A 20,639-nucleotide genomic window follows, 5' to 3' on the forward strand; every position below is an offset into this window, starting at 1 on the left:
TTTGGTTTATAGGCCTGGTGCCCACCTGCCTGACCTCTGTACAAGCTGGTGCCACATTCCTTCCCTCTCCTGCTTCTCTCATCATTATCGCTGACCTTGTACCCCAACCATCGGTTATTCTTTCCCGCCCGCGGGAAATGGGCCGATTGGCTCACAGGTGGGGGGGACGGACCTGTTGAATCTTCTATATCACTATATGCCTGTTCTATATTCGTCATTCCTAACAGTGACTATGTTACTGCAACCATAGTAAAGGTAAAGGTTCCCTTGCTCGAAAGCCAGTCGAATCCGACTCTCGGGTTGTGGTGCTCATCTCCGTTTCAAAGCCGAAGAGCCAGCGCTGCCCGAAGACGTTTCTGTGGTCATGTGGCCGGCATGACTAAACACCAAGGCCCACGGAATGCTGTTACCTTCCCACCGAAGTGGTACCTATTTATCTACTTGCAATTTCTTGCTTTCGAACTGCTAGGTTGGCAGGAGCTGGAACTAGAGACGGGAGCTCACTCCGTCATGCGGCACACTCGGGTCCCGAACTGCTGAACTACTGACCTTCCACAGCCTGCAGTTCAGCGTCTTAACCACTTGAGCCACCACAGCAACCATAGTACTAACAATAAAGTAAAACCTTTCTTGGAAGTGTGTGCTCTGTTGTTTGGCTGTGGGTCCTGGCAGAGCCTCAGGAAGGTAAAGTTTGGGGAGGGGATGGGCCTCAGTCGCATACAGTGCCCTTAGAGCCCACCCTCCAAAGTAGCCATCTTCTCCAAGGGAATTGACCTTGTTCGGCTGGAGAGCCATTGTAATTCACAGGAGATCTCCAGGTGCCTACTGGAGGCTGGCCACCCTATAATCTGGCACCACCGGCACGTTCTGTCCACGCTTTACAAAAGGTTCTCCTTATAAGCATAGCATGCCAACCAGCTCATGCTCAGCACTGAAGACCGGCGGATTTCGCACTTTCTCCCTTGAAATTAAAGGGGCCGAAAGATGCTTAACCTGGAAGCTTTCCCGTTCGTTACAAGTACCCTACGAAATTCCAAACTATAAGCCCCTTGTTATATAACATGTTTGTGAAGGTGAGCCCATTCCGCCCACCACCCACCCCCAAGTGTGCAGATGATGCAGAAACGCGCCCTTGAACATTGCCTACAGTCCCCATAAAACCAGAGACGCTAAATCCCAAAATTGTTCCTTATTCAGCCTGACACTGAAATTCCACACTGCCCCTGCAGCCATTTGACACTCTTTATGCAATGCTTTTATGCTATTTCCCTCACCATAAAGGTTTCCTAAAGGCAAAAAGGTTTTAAGTGTCATGGTGAATTACAGAGAGAGAGAGAGAGAGACGGCTCCCAGAAAAATTGGGAACCAAAGTGCTCTAGTGAACCCACGTGGGCTCTAATGAACTCCTGGCAGGTTCACGGCAAAAGGCCATGGGACTGCGGGTCACAGCATGGGTGGATTTTAAGTTACGTTCTGCATGATGCTAAAGAAAGAAAAATGTATTCATGTTCTAGTAACCTGATATCAAAATTGATAGTGTTAGATCCTAGTATCAGCTCACATCATCGTTATGCGATAAAAGCCTTCCGAAGTGGGATTTCCTATGTTTAGGACCCGTTCACACTTGCATATATACTATTTAACTGAATGCTTCATGACCAGCAGCTGAGGGCCCTATCCATAGGGTCAGGGGTTATTTCATAGAAAAAGAGGTGCTGGAGTTCATTAGCATAACTCATTAGCATAACTTATTGGCATATGCCACACCCCTGGCCCTGACAACACCGGAAGTGTAAGAACCAAAAAAAAGAACACCACTTGGCAAAAAATAACTTGCAAGCAAATAAGAAGGTATATAATGATCAAATAAGCATAACAGCAAGTATAAAGTAAATCAAATAAGCATAACAACAAGTATGATATAAATAAATAGGCCAAAGTGCAATGATAATTCATAATAGAAACAGTCACAGTCTTCTCCAGCATAGAGGCAATATCAAAGTCCAAAGTCCAAATTGGAGTGCCAATCATCAAATTTTCTGAGCCATCAAAGGCCTCTGAGCCATCAAAAGCCGACGCGTAATCCGGATGCCTGAAGCCACGTTTCGAATTATTCTTATTCAAGTATGGCTGTAATGGGACCCAGTTTCAAAAGCTGGCATATGCTAAGCCAGAATGGTCAGCCAATTTGGACTTTGATATTGCCTCTATGCTGGAGAAGACTGTGACTGTTTCTATTATGAATTATCATTGCACTTTGGCCTATTTATTTATATCATACTTGTTGTTATGCTTATTTGATTTACTTTATACTTGCTGTTATGCTTATTTGATCATTATATACCTGCTTATTTGCTTGCAAGTTATTTTTTGCCAAGTGGTGTTCTTTTTTTTGGTTCTTTACCTGGCTGCTTCTTGCTCTGACTGAGGGCTGCTGGGAGCAGGGGGTGGGGCTTGTTGCATGTGCCCGCCCCCTGGGCTCTTTACTGCCGGAGCTCTGCTCCTGTGCGCTCCTGCAGGAAATGACCCCTATATAGGGTTCCCAGCTCTGGGTTGAGAAATTCCCGGAGATTTCTGGTGTGGAGCCTGAGGAGGGTGGGGTTTGGGGAATGGAGGGACTTCAATAGGGTGTAATGCCACCGAGTCCGCCTTCCAATGCAGTCATTTCCTCACGGGGAACTGATCTCTTACCTGGAGACCAGTTGTAATTTTGGGAGAGCTCGAGTGTTCACAGAAAGCATTTCAGCCAGCAAAATAAAATCAGTCAATCCTAAAAGAAATCAACCCTGACTGTTCCCTGGAAGGCCAGATAATGAGACTGAAGCTCAAATACTCTGGCCACCCAATGAGAAGGGAGCACTCCCTGGAGAAGGAGACCCTGATGCTGGGAAAGACTGAAGGTCAAAGAAGACGAGGACGGCAAAGGATGAGATGGTTAGACAGTGTCATCGTTGCAACGAACATGGAATTGAGCAAACTTCAGAGGACGGCTGAAGACAGGAAGGCCTGGCGTGATCTGGTCCATGGGGTCGCAAAGAGTCGGACTCGACTGTGCGAATGAACAACAACAACAAATCGCCATCTCGTTAGAGAAAACAAGACTGGCTTTCTCCTAATTCAAACACTTGAAATAGAACCAGAAGTAATTTAAAAGTTATATTAAAAAAAACACAATTATAATAAAAACAATATTCCATTCAGCTTCATGTTGCTTTTCATTTTAAATAACCATGGATTTTTTTCTAGGATAATTTGAAGAAAATAAAGAAGTTAAGCATTGGTTTGTTCCTAACAAAATATTGAGCTGTATCAAGAGTCTGACACCTTTCAACATAATAGGATTACTCCCGAGGAAGATGGGGACAAAATGAGCTTCTATCCGGGTGCTCATTGAGAATGATGGACTTTTCCTTGAGAATGACGGACCTCTTCTTGTAATATTGTAAAGTTTCATTTATAATATAATATGATGTTTACCTTGAAAAGGTTTACTAACTGTCCTTGTCATTCACATCACAGTGTCTGCTTGTTTGGTCTATTTCCTACATGGATAACTGTGATCCCTTGGAGACTGGCAATTCTAACCCTATCAAACATGATGTGGGAGATCCATTATGGCATCTCCTGACTTTAAAAACAGACTAACAAACGTAAAAGCAACGTATGAGCAATAATTATGACAGGAACTTGGAAAAGGGGTTTTTCATTTCTTCCTAACATTACATTTTTCTAGCCGTAATCACTTCCTTCTCTCCTTCCAAGCTGCTGTTAGTCCTATAGAGGGTAAAAATGACACCACATAGGTGACGGAATTGTTAAAATGTGTTTATTTGTATAAATAGATCTCGTTGCTCTATTATAAGATATCCAAGGTGACTAACTATGAAAATAACAATATAATAAAAGATGGGGGGAAATAAAACAAAAACATCAAGGTCAAGGCACAACCAGGAATTAAAAAGGAGTGGCAATAAAACACATCCGCTAAAAACAGATAAAGCCATAAATATGTTAGTAGAACTTTTTGCAACGCTTTTTAAAAACAAACACACACACACAAACAGATCTCCAGACTCGAGAGGTCAGTTCCCCTGGAATAGATGGCTGCTTTGGAGGGCAGCTTCCACAGCAAGTATACTCTGCTGAGATCCCTCCCCAGACTTCACCCCAAAATCTCCAGGAATTAACATAAGGATGTCAGAAGAGCCCTGCTGGATCAGACCAGTGGTCCATCTAGTCCTGCATCATGTCTCACACAGTGGGCAACCAGCTCTTCTGGACAGCCAACAACAGGGCATGGAGACCAAGGCTTCATATGAACATCAGAAGAGTTCTGCTGGATCAGACCAGTGGTCCATCTAGTCCAGCATCCTGTCACACACAGTGGCCAATTTCTCTGGAGGTGCTACAGAAAGACATAGAACATCAGAAGAGCCCTACTGGATCAGCCCTACTGGATCAGCCCAATGGTCCATCTAGTCCAGCATCCCGTCTCACACAGTGGCCAACCAGTTCCTCTGGAGGGCTACCACCAGAACATAGGGGCTTTTCCATACCCAGAGTTGGCAACCCTAGGACAAAGAGAAGAAATGCCTTAGTGGACCATGTATTGCATTAGCAGGAGTGTTCTCCAGCACCAAGAGATGGACTGAATAAAATCCCTGAGAAGTGGCAAATTTATATTCTCAAAATCTAAAAATTGCCATGTCTGCAATTAGGAAAGGTCTCCCTGCTGGGGAATTGGTGTCCATAAATTTCCCTTATTGTCCTGCTGCCACCAGGCAGGAAACCTGTCCTGCTGACCCAAGCTGCTTGCCATGCAATAGAAGGAACCCTCAATCCACCCATGCTAACAATACCAGCCAATCCACTCTCACTGGAATCCAGCCTCTGACTCAAAATCCTAGCTGTACCACTAAATTATTTGAGGCTCACTTCATCCCTGGCCAGCTGTTTTTCATTCCTGCACTTGTTTGGATAGCATACCAGCCAATCCACTCTCACTGGAATCCAGCCCCTGACTCAAAATCCTAGCTGTAGCCTGTACCACTAAATTATTTGAGGCCCAAAAATCTCACTTCATCCCTGGCCAGCTGTTTTTCATTCCTGCACTTGTTTGGATAGCGCACAGCATAGTGCAGTGAGAGTGCTATGAATAAGAACGAGAGACTCGCATTAGTAAGGGGGGGTTCCACAAATCAGGCCTTTTGAAGGGCAGTTTGTTCACACACTCAAAGAGCATGTCAGGAAGCTCCAATCTTGACAATGAATTCTGCTTATTTCTGGGGCCGTTTTAGTTCTGTGCCTCGAATTCTGCTTAACTGTATATTTCTGGGGCCGTTTTAGTTCTGTGCCTAAGTTTGGTTAAGTATACAACTAAAACTGGGAGGGAAGGTGGTGCAGATGAACACGCCGATCTCCTCAGATCTGGGAAGCTAAGCAGGGTCAGTGCTTGGAAGGGAGACTGTTAAGTCGGCTACTTAACAAAGAGAGAGTGATTTCAGCAAGCGATTCAGCTTTATTGAGCAACGCATAACACAACTAGAACAGAACACTCAGAACAACCAGAACAACCTTAGCACTGCAGCTGTGCTTCTTTTAAACTCCCGGGCTAATGTAGCCACGCCTTACTGTACATAACAACCAATAGGATTGTAACAATAATGTCCAATCACAGACGTTCCCTCTCAGGGAACTGGATGGTAGGTGATTGGTTGGCTCTTCCTGGGCTACCAATAGGGATTGAGTGATTAGGATCCTTGCCCAGGACGAAGCTTTACATGGTGTTTCGATTAGTGAGTTCAAACACAGTTTTCCATTGCACTGAATACACCACAGAGACCCCCAAGGAAGACTCTGCAGAGGGACACAATCCCCCTCTGCTTCTCACTTGCTTTAAAAGCCCCTTTGCTGGGGTCGCCATCAGTCTCTGCAGAGGAAGGCAATGGCCAACCCCCTCTGCTTCTCACTTTATTAAATCTTTTATTATAATGTAAATATAAATGTACAAAATCACTTTTGCTGCTTAGACATTATGCCAATAGCGCTTAATATCAATTTACTCCATAAACCTACCACCTCCTATGATTTCTCCTCAGGGTATCTCTGATCACCAAATCCATTATATTTAAAATGATTTTCAGCTTATCGCTGGTGGTTATTAAGACAGCAATTCCCTCCCTGGCAACATCAAAATAATATTATGGGTTAGATCCAGCCATCTTTTCCACTCAACCTCACTCAGTTGCCCTCCTCTGTACCCTAGCCGCCAGCCTGGCATTCTCAGCACAGCAGTTGTCAGGGGGTGTGGCATATGCTAATGAGTTATGCTAATGAGTTCCCCTAGCTCTTTTTCTACTAAACGACCCCTGTCCAACCCTATTTTGGACTTTTTATTCTGTGGCAACAGCTGCAATAATTTGTTGGTGTACAGCCTCTGCCTCAGAGGAGGGACTAGAGACATAGGATTTACATAATTTTAAAGGGGGAGGGTGGGCTGTGGCTTGCTGGCAGAGCATCCGCTTGGCATGCCCAGGGTCCCAGGTTCAATCGCTGGCACCTCCCGTTAAAAAGCACCAGGTGGTAAGTAATGGGAAAGAACGCCACATAAAATCCTGAAGAGCCACTGCCAGTCTGAGTAGACAATACTGGCATTGATAGACTGATGGTCTGATATGGTATAAGGCAGTTTCATGTTCTCATGATCTGTGTAGGCCTCTGGAGATCTGTGCAGGACTGGGCCTAGTGAGGCCTAAGAGACCTGCCTGGGAGTGGGAAACAGGCAGCCTACAATCCCCACAAGGCTTTGTGCCAGTGGTAACCAATGGGGGTTGAGGAATTCTCTGAGGAGATTGTATATATACTTGGTGGTTAGTTAAACTGTGTTCTTTTCCTCTCTGTGGTCTTTGCCTCTCCCAGAGCTAAGATGAGGAGACTGGTCTGGGAGAAAGATCCCTCACTGGGGACAGTGAGTACAGGCAGAAGCCTGGCCTAAGAGAGCTGTAGGGCTTGAGTAGTAACAGTTAAGGAGTATTAGGTAGCTGTGTTAGCTTTAGGGTTCCCAAGTCCAAAATACTCACCGGCGGGGGAGCCTTGGCTGACTCCGGGAGCTGTTGTCGGATGTGCGCGCGCACCGCCAGCACATCACAAGAAGTGACGTGCAACATCGAGGGCGTTGAGGGCGTTGGCACGATTGTGGGAGGGAAAACCATAGTTTTCCCTCCCCGATCCGGGCCACGCCGCCAACATGGTCGATGTGCACGTCACTTCCTGTGATGCTGCGCTTCGGGGGGCGGAGTTCCCCCGGGGCCTGATTCCGCGGCAGCGGAAATTGGGCCTCCAAAGCAGGGGTTTACCCACCCCCCGCCCCCACTTGGCAGCCCTAGTTAGCTTTGTGTTTCTTTTGGCCTTTCAACCCTTTTATGTATTTTAAAGCACCTTGTTTTTCCCCTGCCCAGTACTGTAATAATAAACCGTTTTTGTTTAATTGTTTCTCTGCCTGGTCATCACGCTTACATTTCTTTGCTACAAAGGGGTGATTTGAAGGGGCTTGGGAAGGTACCCTGGGCCTTCTCAAGAGACCTAAGTCCAGGGTGGTGGCGGCAGAAGGTGGCAACCCGCCGGGGTCATGACACATGTGTATTCACATGAGCTGGTTTTCAGAAAACACAAGAACACTGGATAAACTTGAAATGCCGCTACTTCTTTTCCTACCAAAGCTCGGTCCAGTTCATTGCTTTAACCACATAAAATGCATCCTTTATAATTTATTATATTAACTGGCATATTTATGGCATTTAAAAATATAAATGCCTTAGTTTTCTACAAGTGAACCTGCAAATATACGCAATACTAAAGCAAGAGAGAGCTGCAAATAGGGATGTGCACTCAGATCTATCAGGTCTGAAAACATGCCACTTTTCCCAAGAGGTGAACTAAAAACAAAGACTTCAGGGTTTCCCCCCCATGCTACACATTTTGAGTAAGTAAAACTATCTTTAAAATCAAGGCTTTTTTTGTAGAAAAAGCCCAGCAGGAACTCCTTAGCATAATAGGCCACACCCAACAGCAGAAACTGATTAGCATATTAGGCCACACCCCATGTCTTCCCTTGGCTTGCCTGGGTGCCCCACAGCTGCGGGGAGCCCGGGCAAGCCCCCCCTTGAAGGGAAGGGAAGAGAGTTTAAACTGCTTTCCCTTGGCTTGCCCGGGTGCCCCGCGGCTGTGGGGAGCTCAGGCAAGCTGGCCCTTGGAGGGAAGGGAAGGTAGTTTAAACTGCCTTCTCTTGGCTTGCCCGGGCGCCCCACGGCTGCGGGGAGCCTGGGGAAGCCGGCCCTTGGACAGGCCAGGGAAGGCACGGGGAGGCATTTAAGTATCTCCCCAATCCTTTCAGGGGGGCCCTTGGCCCGCCCGCCTTTGAGTCACGGGGGGGGGGGTGTCGCTCTCCAGGCCTTCCCTCTGTAGCCACGCACACAGAGCTTTTGGATGCAGTGGGCATGGCCAACTCTGAAGCCTGCCCAAAAATAGCCATGTTTAAAATCATTTCACCTATTGCAAAAGAAAAGAAATACTTCAGAGGAGTTGGTTTAAGCGCTCCCCAAAATGTTCATCAGGAAAAAAACTAAACTCTTCCCTCTCTCGTGCGCTTGCATTTTGATTGAGTGAAACCTCATCTTACAAATCAAACAAAAATAGTTCATGTGAGGGTTTTTTCAGTGAACCCCCAAATGTCTCTGTTTTTCCATTGAAAAAACAAACAAATCCCCCGCCCAGTGTTTCAGAGAGGAGGTCTGGGCCTTTGTATCTCTAGAAGTGAAATGTTGACCTTTTTGACCAACTTGGCACCATTTGCCTTTTTCCATTAATTAAATATTGGAAATCAATTTTACCTTTTTTTCATATTTATCAGCCAATCAAGAGAAAATCAAACAAAAATAGTTCATGTGAGGGTTTTTTTCAGTGACCCCCCAAATGTCTGTTTTTCCATTGAAAAAACAATCAAATTCCCCGCCCAGTGTTTCGGAGAGGTCTGGGCCTTCCTATCTCTAGGAGTGAAATGCTGACCTTTTTGACTAACTTGGCACCATTTGCCTTTTTCCATGAATTAAATATTGGAGATCAATATTACCTTTTTTCATATTTATCAGCCAATCAAGAGACAGGCCACTTTTTTGGCCCACGTGCTGCCCTGTAGGGCTATAGTTAGTGGATGTTGTGTAAATGCTTTGTGTGCCTTTAAAGATAGGCGCTTGCTGGGTTGGTGGCAGGTGGAAGCGCTAGGTCATGTGAGACGGCTTCCCCCTCACCATTGGCCTGCCCTGACAGCATTTTATCCCCATGTGCTCAAGATCTCACCAGATGTTTCCTAGAAGCTTCAGCTCTTCATCTGCATCTTGCTAAACCCTAATTATCCTCCTGTTTTTAATCCGGCATATTCATCAATGGAACTGTAGGTTTGTCTGGAAAGCGGGCTTTTTAATCGCACGTTGAAGTTGTGAATAAAGTTTCATTTATAAGGAAGAGCCGTGCTGACTTCCTGGCAAATGAGGGCACACCTCAGAGCCAAGAACAGTCCAAGTGGCAAAAAAAAAAGCCCCTGGTGCGACATTTACCCATGAAGATGCGGCTGAGTTGACAGACAAGAGGGGGGAAAGCAATGCTTGCATGGGGCCAGACATGCTGGGAACTCGCTCAGGCCCCTGCATGGAGACCCAGCCCTGCTGGCCGGGCGATATGGCCTGTGTGCTGCAGTTCAGCCTGTGTGCAAAGGGCTCCCTACTCTGGAGCCACTCCTGACCTTGAAGACATCGTCCATCATGCCAGATAACTTGGACACAACAGAGGAGTGCTTGACCCCTCCCGCCATCATCTCAAGCCAGGAGTGACCCTAAGCAGGGCCAAGACTTGAAGGGGAGGTCCCCATTCGGTAAGGGGAGCAGTGAGCAAACTCTGGTTTGTAGATTTGGGGGGGGGGGGTAGCCATCTTGATCTGAAGCGGTAGAACAAAGTTTGGGTCCAGCGGCACCTTTAAGACCAACAAAGTTTTATTCAAGGTATGAGCTTTTGTGCGCATGCACATGAAAGCGTATACCTAAAATAAAACGTTGTTGGTCTTAAAGGTGCCGCTGGACTCAAACCTTGTTCTGGTTTGTAGACGTATTTGAGCAATGGGGTCGGATCCAGAGTTGCCTTTCTTCTTATGGAAGCAATTGCCCCGCTTGTGGAAGACAGCCAGTTTGGTGTAGTGGTTACATGGAAGCAATTGCCCCCCTTGTGGAAGATGTGCTTCTTCTCTGGTGAACAGAGGGATCCCGATGGACCCATTGCTCTGGAGTTGAAATGGACCTGGCAGCTCAGACCTTTATGGTCAAGAACCTGAATTGGTCCATCATTCCCCACCCCCGCAATTCAATCTTCCGAGGAGCCCCACTGGAGAAGGTGGAGGGCATCACTCGAAGCGATGCAATATCTACAGCTCTAAGCCACAGCACACTGGGCCCTCTCCAGTTCCCTACACCTCTGCCAGCAAAGAGGCTCTCCCTGTACCTCCCGAAGACCTGTCTGTCTTGTGGACTGCTGTCGGCTTCCTGCAACCCCTGTGAACTATCCCAGGTCCTGAATCTGCCTTGCTTCTCGAAGCCACATCTCTGCCGGAGGAAACCTGCTCAGCCTACTGCTGAACTCTCTCTCCCGTTTCCCCAGACCTTGGCTAGCACCTCCCGGACTCTCTGCAGTACCAGAACATTACAAATGTTGCTGCAAAGAATGCCAAAAGCAGAACTCTGCATCTGTCCTGTGATGCCAAGAAAATTAAGGAATAGCACAAGGACCGTTTTAAACTACAACCCCTCTCTTACTGAGTCAGGTAGTACAGCATATTAACCTGGCCAAGCAGACCAGAGGGAAGACATCTTTCCCATGGTCTGCCCAAGCCCCGCCCCCAGCCGTGCCAGGCCTCACCTGATTAGCCAGGTCAGGAAACATGGCCGCCAAGGGCCCACGCAACTGCAGAGGCCCTCCCAAATGCAGCTCCCACCGGCAGCCAGGAGACCCATGTGTTGCCCTCCTCCCTGCCCTTACAAGTCCAAAAATAGGGCCCCAGGTGGGTCAGGATCAGTGTTCCCTCTAAGCTGAGTTAGTGTGAGCTAGCTCACAGTTTTTAGCCTCTGGCTCACACATTTTTGTCTTAGCTCAGGAAGGAGGGCTCCAGAACAAATTAATTAATGCAGTAGCCGAATCGCTCGCTCACAACTTTAATGCCAGGAGCTCAGAAAGTAGAAATTTTGCTCACAAGACTCCACAGCTTGGAGGGAACATTGGTCGGGATGCCTTTGCTTTCACTCCCAAGATTCCATCAAACTGCGGTATTGATGACGGAGAAGGCTAGTGGCAGGCACCGCTCCTGATGCTTTTTATGGGGGACAAAACTATGTGGCAAGGAAAATCCACTTCTCACACTGCCTGGGTGTGACTAGTGGCAGGGGGGCGGTTTAGAGACCCAGTGGCGCCCAGCTACCCTTCACCCATACGAGCAAGAATAAAGCTGTACACCTGAACACGATGGGGGGAACCAAACCACCCATCACTCCCCCACAAGGACCTATGAGAAAATCCAGAAGATCCATGGGGTTGTGTGTGAATAGCAAGAGTTCCTAAAAGATGCAGGCCATTCTACTGCACCAGCTCTATGCACGTAATGAGGGCAGGTGAGTTCGCAGAACTCTAATAAAGCCAAGGGAAAGTATGATGATAAGGTGGGATTTCTTCCCAAGGATCTAAAATAATGAGACTCTTCCTTTTCCTGACTTGTAGAATCTGTATTTTTCCAAAGCTGCTCAATCATGCACCGGCTTATATTTATGATTCATTCTTTACAAAAATCAGCTCTGGGCCATATAAAGGGGTGCATTGGTGTGACTAAAATGGCTCCACCGGATTAACAAACGACAGTGACTCCGGTAAAGTTCATGACCATCCGATGCTGTACGTCTAGGGTTCACTGGGAATTTTCTCGCAAACAGATATGTGTTAAGTGGCCTCCCCCCCAACTTTTCCCCACCTGAAGACGACACTGAAAGACAAATGACCCCTCAACAGAACGCCATACAAATAGCTCTGCTGTGATGGCCGGGCACGTGGAGGCATAGAGTTGTTTATTTGCTTGTTTCCATTCATCACTCGAGTCGGACTTGAACAATACAAAATCAATAGCAGAAGAGCACGTAATGAAAACCAAATGCAAACCAAAATGCTTTCAAGAAGCAGACTGCAGGAACGAGGGTGGGGGCGGGGAGAGACGCAACATGCCAAAGATGCTTTAAACATTAATCAGCAGCTGTGGATTTCAACAGTGCTCCTTCCGCAGCACGAACAGCTTGTTGGTGTCATTCTTTATTAAAATCCTAACTAGCAGGCACGGAGTTCATTTTTTAATAAATAAGCAAAGCCAGCAAAACCAGTAGCCAGCCTGGGAACGTGCAGCCCAAAAAGTTCAGAATAGGGATGAGAGACCGGGGGAGGATGCTCTTTCGGGACACCACCGCGCACTGCTCCCCTCCTGTCTGCCCGTTTCCCTGACGGAGATCCGCCGCTATGAACAAGTCTGCCCATTGTGAAAGAGTTTCACGGGGCTCTCGTACAGGGTGTGCCTCAGCCACAAAACATTTGTGCTTCTTTTAAAAAGCTCAAAAGACGTGTGCGTGACAGTTTTGTATTAACATTACTATAATTGTCTTGGGGCACACCAATTAATTTTTTTTTTCCATTTTGCAAATGTTCTGCATACATCAACGACTGAGCCTTTGAAGATTACGTAGACTAGTAGTAAGAGACAGCGCAAAAGGAATTGTTCAGGGCAAAAGGGGAAGGCCCATCTTAAAGGAAGGCTTGCATTAGGCAATGAAAGATGGTGGCGTGTGGTAGGCAGCTGTAGGCAAGCTGTTCCCATTAGGCAATGAAAGATATAAGAGATGGTGGGGTGTGGTAGGCAGCTGTAGGCAAGCTGTTCCATAAAGTGGGCGTCATGACAGAGAAAGACCAGCTCTTTGCGTAGCATCTGAAGCGTTGCATGTGCATCACGATCCCTGCAAACCTCCAGGTACATTGTTAGACTTTGGATCTTCACCATTTACACAAAATGCCAGGTCCTTCTTTGGTACCGTGGCACTTAACACAACATTTCCTTCTCATTAATACTATTCCCATAATAAATCCTGGCACTCAAAAAGGAAGAACTACATATGAAGGGAAATTGTGCTTGGAGTTGGAAACTGTTTGTAGACAAGCTAGCAGGTCTGATGCACAAAACTGTTAACTCTGGAAAGAATTAAAATAAGCTTAATTTCAGGTATGTATGTCAAGTCTCAGCTAATTTATGGCGACTGCAGCAAGCAGTTTTCAAACCACGTGTGTCACCACCTTCCTCTGCAGAGTCTTCCTTGGTGGTCTCCCATCCAAGTAGTGACCCTGCTTAGCTACCAAGATCTGACAAGTTCGGGCTGCATGATGCCACCGTTCCTCCCTTAATTTTAGGTACCCTGGCTGAAATAATGTATAGAGTGTGGCAGCCCACAGATTTCTTGGGGAGACAATATTTTGAGATGCAACAATGAAAGAGGGCTCTCTGATCCCCAGCATCGATCCTGTCTGTTTCTCCCACAAAGCAAAGAGTCCTTTCTGGTTCTTCTCCATCTCACTGGAGCAGGACATTCTTCAGAAGAGCCCAGAGGCATCATCTTAGTGTCTTGGTGATGCTTGGCTTGGAACCTCCCAACATTTCGTGCCTGGCCTCCGTTGCCACAGCAACCATTTCATGGTGGCCACCGTCACCGTTTCTCAAAATCTCTTATCTGCAAACAGGATGGGAGCCCTGACGTAGATGGCTTAGGCTAGCCTGATCTCGTCAGCTCTCAGAAGCTAAGCAGGGCTGGCCCTGGTTAGTACTTGGATGGGAGACCACCAAAGAATACCAGGAGCACTATGCAGAGGCAGGCAATGGCAAACCACCTCTGAATGTCTCCTGCCTTGGAAACCGATGGGGTTGCCATGAGTCAGCTGTGACTTTATGGCACTTTCCACCACCACGATGCTTCCTTCCCCATCACCCACTTAGCTACCTCATTCAAGGCCAAGTCCAAACAAGTTATCCAGTTTCTACCACCACCAAACAGGAAAAGGATCCCTGAAATATGGTCTACTCCCGAAGCGGCACCTTTGGATTCTTTGCAAAATCACCCTGGATGCGGGGACACAACTTCTGGATCGTGCACAGTTACTGTGAGACTGAAGAGTTGTACCCACCACGTTCCACAACAATGTAAGACTAAGAACAAACTTAAAAACTTGGACTCAAATTTTGTTCTGCTGCTTCAGACCAAAAAGGGCTGCCCGCCTGACTGAAAGACTATGAACTTCTCAAGTTGTGCAAAAGCCATGCGGGGCAGTAAAGTGCCTTGAGCTCACCCACAGAACCTTGTGTCTCGCCACTGTTGTGAAAGGTGCCTGAAATCTATTTTATTCATTCGATTTATACTCCGCCCTCCCCTCGAGCAGGCTCAGGGCGGTTTACAGTTGGTACGATACCAGTAAAATCACATAAAATCACATTAAACAATTTAAATACAATGTATCAAAAACATAGGTGCTCATAATCCTTTATTCATTCATTACGATGGCATGCTATAGATATTACTGCGGACAGTCCAGCTCATAATCTTCTTAACCAGGCGATGGTGTGGCCGGATATTGGGCCAAGGGCCGGGCTCACTGAAGGTGGTGGTCAGGGCAGCTTAGTCAAAAGCCTGGTGGAAGAGCTCCGTCTTGCAGGCCCTGCGGAAATCTGCAGAGCAGATGGAAAACAAAACCTCACGCACAAAACCCATTTGGACAATGGGGAAATTCCTTTTCTTACCCATTATCTTTACAGGAAGTTTCCCCATAGGGTTGAAAAGCCGATATTGGAGCAGAGGTGGATTAAGCGGCCCAAACAAAAATATGGCCTCTCAACTATGGCTTCCATCCGAGAAGCCATTTCAGTACTAGCACACTGAGGAAGATTTGCCAAAAATGTTCACTACATACAAATCCTGTAGCAGTTCACTTCACCCTTTCTTTGGTGCTTCTGGGAATGAATTGAGCACCCATGCATGTGCTCCAGCAAAGCACTCGAGGCAGAGCCAAACATCCTTTCAAGAGAAAGCAACTGAGGAGCTGGAGTGGCCCTTTCTCAAAGGAACGGCAGAGTTAGTTGTTAGGGAAGATTAAAAACCTCTCCGGGGAGTTGCCTCCCTTCATCAGCTCAGAACCCTCAGAGAAGCTGTGCTTGTCTTCTGTTAAGTAGAGGCTCCCCACAGGAAAAGCAACGGGGCCCAGAACATCATCTTAATCCAAGAGAGATTTTGTCAAACAGTCTAAGACCAGAGAAGCATGCCTCTAGTTTATGAGCTCCCGGCAGAGTCTTCCCCCAGCCACCGCCTTAACACAATGTACCAAAACCTACATTTTCTGCTCAGGGGAGTTTCAAAAGCAGGTTTGCAGTGGGGAGGCTGATGTTGGAGGCAGGAAGGAAGATGAAGCCCCCAATGAATATAGGCAACCCTGTCTCTAATAATGCTTACTGCAATATGGCATACGAGCATCCCGCAAAGATAGAAATCGTGTCAGACAGAGACTAGACACAAGACTTCCTTAGTTAGGAGGCAAAGAGCTGAAATGTACTTCTAGGATCGCAAATTGGATGTCGAGTTCTGTTCCATCAATTAACAGCGCAAACGCTGACAAAAATTAACAGACAAATGGTCCAATCCGAAGAACACTTTCCTGGGAGTAAGCCACACGGAATAGAAATGAGTAGGATTTTGAGCAGGCCGCCTTAAGTTTGCTCGCAGTCTGCTGGGTGCTTTCAAAACTCCATACATACCTCATCAGAGAAAACCTTCTTTGCAACCACCACACGTTGTGCATGGTACACCGAGTTAAACCAAGGCACTGCTTCTGCTTGTGCGCTAGGGGTGACTGGGGTGACCAAAGGACATTAATCAAGCCAATCCAAGGTGTGTGTCCGGATAAGAAACGTCACATCATCACCTGCTCCAGAAGAGCAGCACAAGTTGCCAAGGTGATGTTTTGGTATGTAAGGTGGCAGACCAGATGCCACTTCCCATGTTGCGACCCTACACCGAAATGTGTCTCCACAGGTCATCGCAATACCTTGTCAGAGCACTGACAGGAAGCTCTTGGACTCACACGTTGCCCATTTCTGCTTCAGATCTACTTACACGTATTCATTCTCAACATGTTAATCTTTCAAGACATAGGAGTGGCTCCCTAGCAACAAACGTTGCATGTAGGCTACACAACTTTATTGTGAAACAGGAAATCTCACATGCAAATCTCTTCTCTCCCATGGACTCAGGACGCAGCCTTACATACACCCACTTCATATGGGATTAATAACACAGGCCTTCCTCATGGTGCTGTTATGTAAGCATGACTGAGAATAGCACTTGGGAGTATAATTCGTTATTTTGGTTATTCCTTTATTTGATTTACATTATTTATAGTTTGCCTTTCTCACTGGCACTCAAGGAAAATCACACAGAGTGAGTAAACAATTGACAGGATAGGACATTCGATAAGCAATGAAATAGGATTAGGATTGCAGAAGCCTGGAACCAAACAGAAATCTTAAACATAGATTTGAAGCATGAAACACATGAAACAATGCAAAAATTACATATTAGGATCCTTGCAGTGAGCTATACACAGTAGTACAAACCACGGTCCTTAATCATTTATCCAGGGAACCCTATTACCTGTGTAGAAAACCCTCAGTTATGCATAGTTAGCACAAAGCCAGGAGAGCAGGACGTGGTTTGCCATTGCCTGCCACTGCGTCCCAACTGTGGCATTCCTTTGAGGTCTCCCATCCATGTACCAACCAGGGGCCAACCCTGCTTAGTGTCTGAGATCTGACAATATCAGGCTAGCCTGGGCTCTCCAGGTCAGGACGAGGTGCCCCGTTTGGTTGGTCCTAACAAAAGGTACTACCTGGATCACATTCTTGGCTTTTTAGATAATTTTCTTTTGGGCCAACACTGCTGTAAATTGAAACAGGTTTGTTAGTCTGTCTGTAGCAGCAGAAAAGACCAAGAGTCAAGGAGCACTTTAAAGACTAACAAAAGTTTGTATCTGAAGAAGTGAAGCAGTGACGCACGGAAGCTCACACCCTGCCACAAATTCTGTTCGTCTTCAAGGTGCTGCTGGACTCTTGCTCTTTTCTCCAGCTGTAAATTGCTAGTCTAAAACGGCATCTGCCATTTGATTTCTCTTTCAGTAACCATGAACAAAGTTTGAGTCCAGGGGCACCTCTGAGAGCAACAAAGTTTTATTCAAAGCGCAAGCTTGCCTGTGCTTCTTCAGGAGCTTCTTCAGTAGAAGTATGCTCACACACGAAAGATCCTACCTTGAATAAAACTTTGTTGGGTCTTCAAGAGCCCGCTGGACTCAAACTCTGATCTGCTGCTTCAGACCAACATGGCTACCTAGGGTTGCCAGCCTCCAGGTGGGGCCTGGAGATCTCCCGCTTTTATAACCAAGCTCCAGCTGACAGAGATCAGCTCCCCTGGAGAAAATGGCTGCTTTGAAGGGTGGGCTCCATGGCATTGTACCCTGCTGAGGCCCCTCCGCAAACCCCGCCCTCTCCTGGATTCACCCCCAAAGTCTCCAGGTATTTTCCAACCCAGACCTGGCAACCCTAAAGCACCATTAGAGTGATGCAGCTAAAGAAGCTTTGGAGAAATATCCATGTTCCAACTCTGGTCCTTTATATGCTTAGTTAGTGTGATTAAGTGACTTCACCACATCATAACAGTTTGAGTCCAGTGGCACCTTCTTCTTATTGAAATCATTAGAAAATCCTACATGCTCAGTTAATCTGTTATATACTTCACATGGTTACGAGTTGCATAATTTTATTTAATATTGTTAGAAGGTTTAACAAAGGTTTATGGATAATTATACTTACACGCATACACACGCACATTGATAACAATGTGGAAATCTTGCTTGAAAGTTTATATTTGGATTTATTGTGCTATTTCAAAATGTTTCATCTGCATATCTGTATTTGTGTATTTCTAATAAAACAAAAATTATTATTTTAAAAAAAAAAAGACCCACAAAGTCTGCTTCCAGGGCGCTGCCCCACGAGCACCCGTGACATCATCGCCCTCACCCCCCCACCCAGTAGCCATGACGACCAGGACGCGTCGCGGCGGCCAGGCCGAATGGAAACCCGCCGCAGGGAAGCCCGCCGCCACAACCACGGCCCCTCCCGCCGCAGGGTCAACGGCTCCGCCAGCAACCGCCCCCGCGACACCGACCCACTCAAACAAGCCCAACTGCCACCGCCGCCGGAAGCCTATTTATAGCTTGGCCGGATACGCGCTTACGTCACGGAGCGCGCCGCCGCATCGCGTCAGCGTGCGTGTACGCAATGGGAACGTGACACACGCACGGCGGCGCGCTATTTTTAACCGGCCGAGGGAAAGGGGCGGGGGCGGGGCTTCAGCCTGAGGTTTTACCCGCGTTCTCTCTTCTGCCCTCACGGAGGGAAACAAGCGGGTCCTCGCGGAGCAGAGTCACGTGCCACGGAAGTGTCTGCAAAGCCCGCCCCCTCCCCCCCTCGCGCTTTGCCTTCGGTAGCGAGAAATGTCTCCCGGATTGGTGCGGGGGGGGGGTCAGTTGTCATGGTTACCAGGTCGCTAAGGTGGTTCTGATGCCCTGACGGTCTCCCATTGGCCGGGCGCGAAAGGAGACTCGCTTTCCCAGCAGCCTTTTCTGTGTTTGGTCCCTCACCTGCCTCTTAGTCTCTTGGCCTGGCTGGACTCCGCGCCTGGGGGAAGGGTCTCTGTGCCTTGTGGTGCTGCATTAGGCGAGGCTGGATTTCTGCAGTGGCCTCAAGCCGCATCGGCCAGCAATTCATTTTATTTATTTATCATTTGGATTTATATCCCGCCCTTCCAGTGAACGGGCTCAGGAAGGCTTGCAGCAATAAATAACACAATTATAAAATAATTCAGTCGGATAATGCAATAAAACCAATTTAAAACATTTACAATGGGTATTCGATTCCAGTTTGTACAGCTGGGAGATAAATGGGGTGATGCTGAGCCAAAATGATCTGATCTTATGCTCTTTCTCAACAGAATTGTCGAGAATAGCATCCCGACTCTCTTCTGGTCCTGTGTCCACCATCTCCGGCGGCCCTCTCGGGCTTCCCAAGCGGTGTGGCTTGCCCTAAAACTCTAGGAGATCAAATGGTTCTGTCAGGCTGAAGTCAAACTGGCCAAGCCAACTACAAGGACATGCAAAAACAATATGACAAAGTTTAAGTCCCATAGCACCTTTAAGATCAACACAGTTTAAATATGAGTGCAAACTTTCATGTGCATGCACACTTCTTCAGATGTTTTTAAATAGGGCTCACTGTCCAGTTTAGCATGAGAATTTCTTCCCCTAAATATGGAAATTAGTTAGATCTGGAATTTGATCTACAGTCCTAATAACACTTTCCCAGGACTAGGCCCTATTGAATAAAATGGGACTTACTTTCAAGTAGATGTGCTGCTCCTGCTGCAAGTAAGCTTTTTTAGAAGGTCACAGTTCTGTCCAATTTCTAACCATTACTCTTTTTTTACACAATCTTCTCTGTTCCTGTCTAAAACCTCTCTCACCATTGTCCAGTTTCTTCAGATACATTGGTCAGGTTCAGTATCCTTTTCTCAGCTTAAAAGTGAAAATGCCAAGCTGCTGTAGCCTCTACTCATAAGCAGACCCGTTCTTTTACTTGCTGTTTGCACCTTAGTCCAATAACTAACTAGTTGGTACCAGTGTTCCCTCTAAGCTGAGTTAGTGTGAGCTAGCTCACAGTTTTTTAGCCTCCGGCTCACACATTTTTTTGTCTCAGCTCAGGAAGGATGGCTCCCGAGCAGACTAATTTATGCAGTAGTCAAATCACTCGCTCACAGCTTTAATGCCATTAGCTCACAAAGTAGAATTTTTGCTCACAAGACTCCACAGCTTAGAGGGAGCATTGGTTGGTACCGTTTACAGGTGAGTAACTGCTAGAAATATTTCACTGCATACATCCAAGAGTTGGATTCACATGGTCCAGGTTAATCTTATTCGTGACTGCCTAGTTGCCCCAGGGGTCATTTCGTAGAAAAAGAGCTAGGGGAACTCATTAGCATAACTCATTAGCATACGCCACACCCCCTGACATCAGGGGCCCAGCGGTGGACCTGCAAGGCCGGCAGGAGTGCGAGGAAGCCCCGCCAAGGCCCTCCCTGGCCCCAGGCAGGCAGGGGTGGGGAGAGGCGGGGAGGAAGCAACTTACCCTTCCTCTTCTCCTGCCTCCTCCTGGCTGAATGAGGACCAAAAGCGGGGCGGCTGGAAGCAGGGGGCGGGGCTTCTTCATGTGCCCCGCCCCCCGCACCTCACCCGGGGGAACTGCGTTCCCCCCCGGAATGACCTCTGAGTTGCCCTGTGATCAGCAACCATTATCTGTCCTTGCCACAGTACAGGTTTAATCTCAGATGATAAAAGTGTTTTTGGTATGACTGTTTTGTTAGTCTTCCATC

This window comes from Gekko japonicus, unplaced genomic scaffold (assembly GCF_001447785.1).
Source record: "Gekko japonicus isolate JY-2015 unplaced genomic scaffold, Gekko_japonicus_V1.1 scaffold1618, whole genome shotgun sequence".
NCBI classification, from domain to species: Eukaryota; Metazoa; Chordata; class Lepidosauria; order Squamata; family Gekkonidae; genus Gekko; species Gekko japonicus.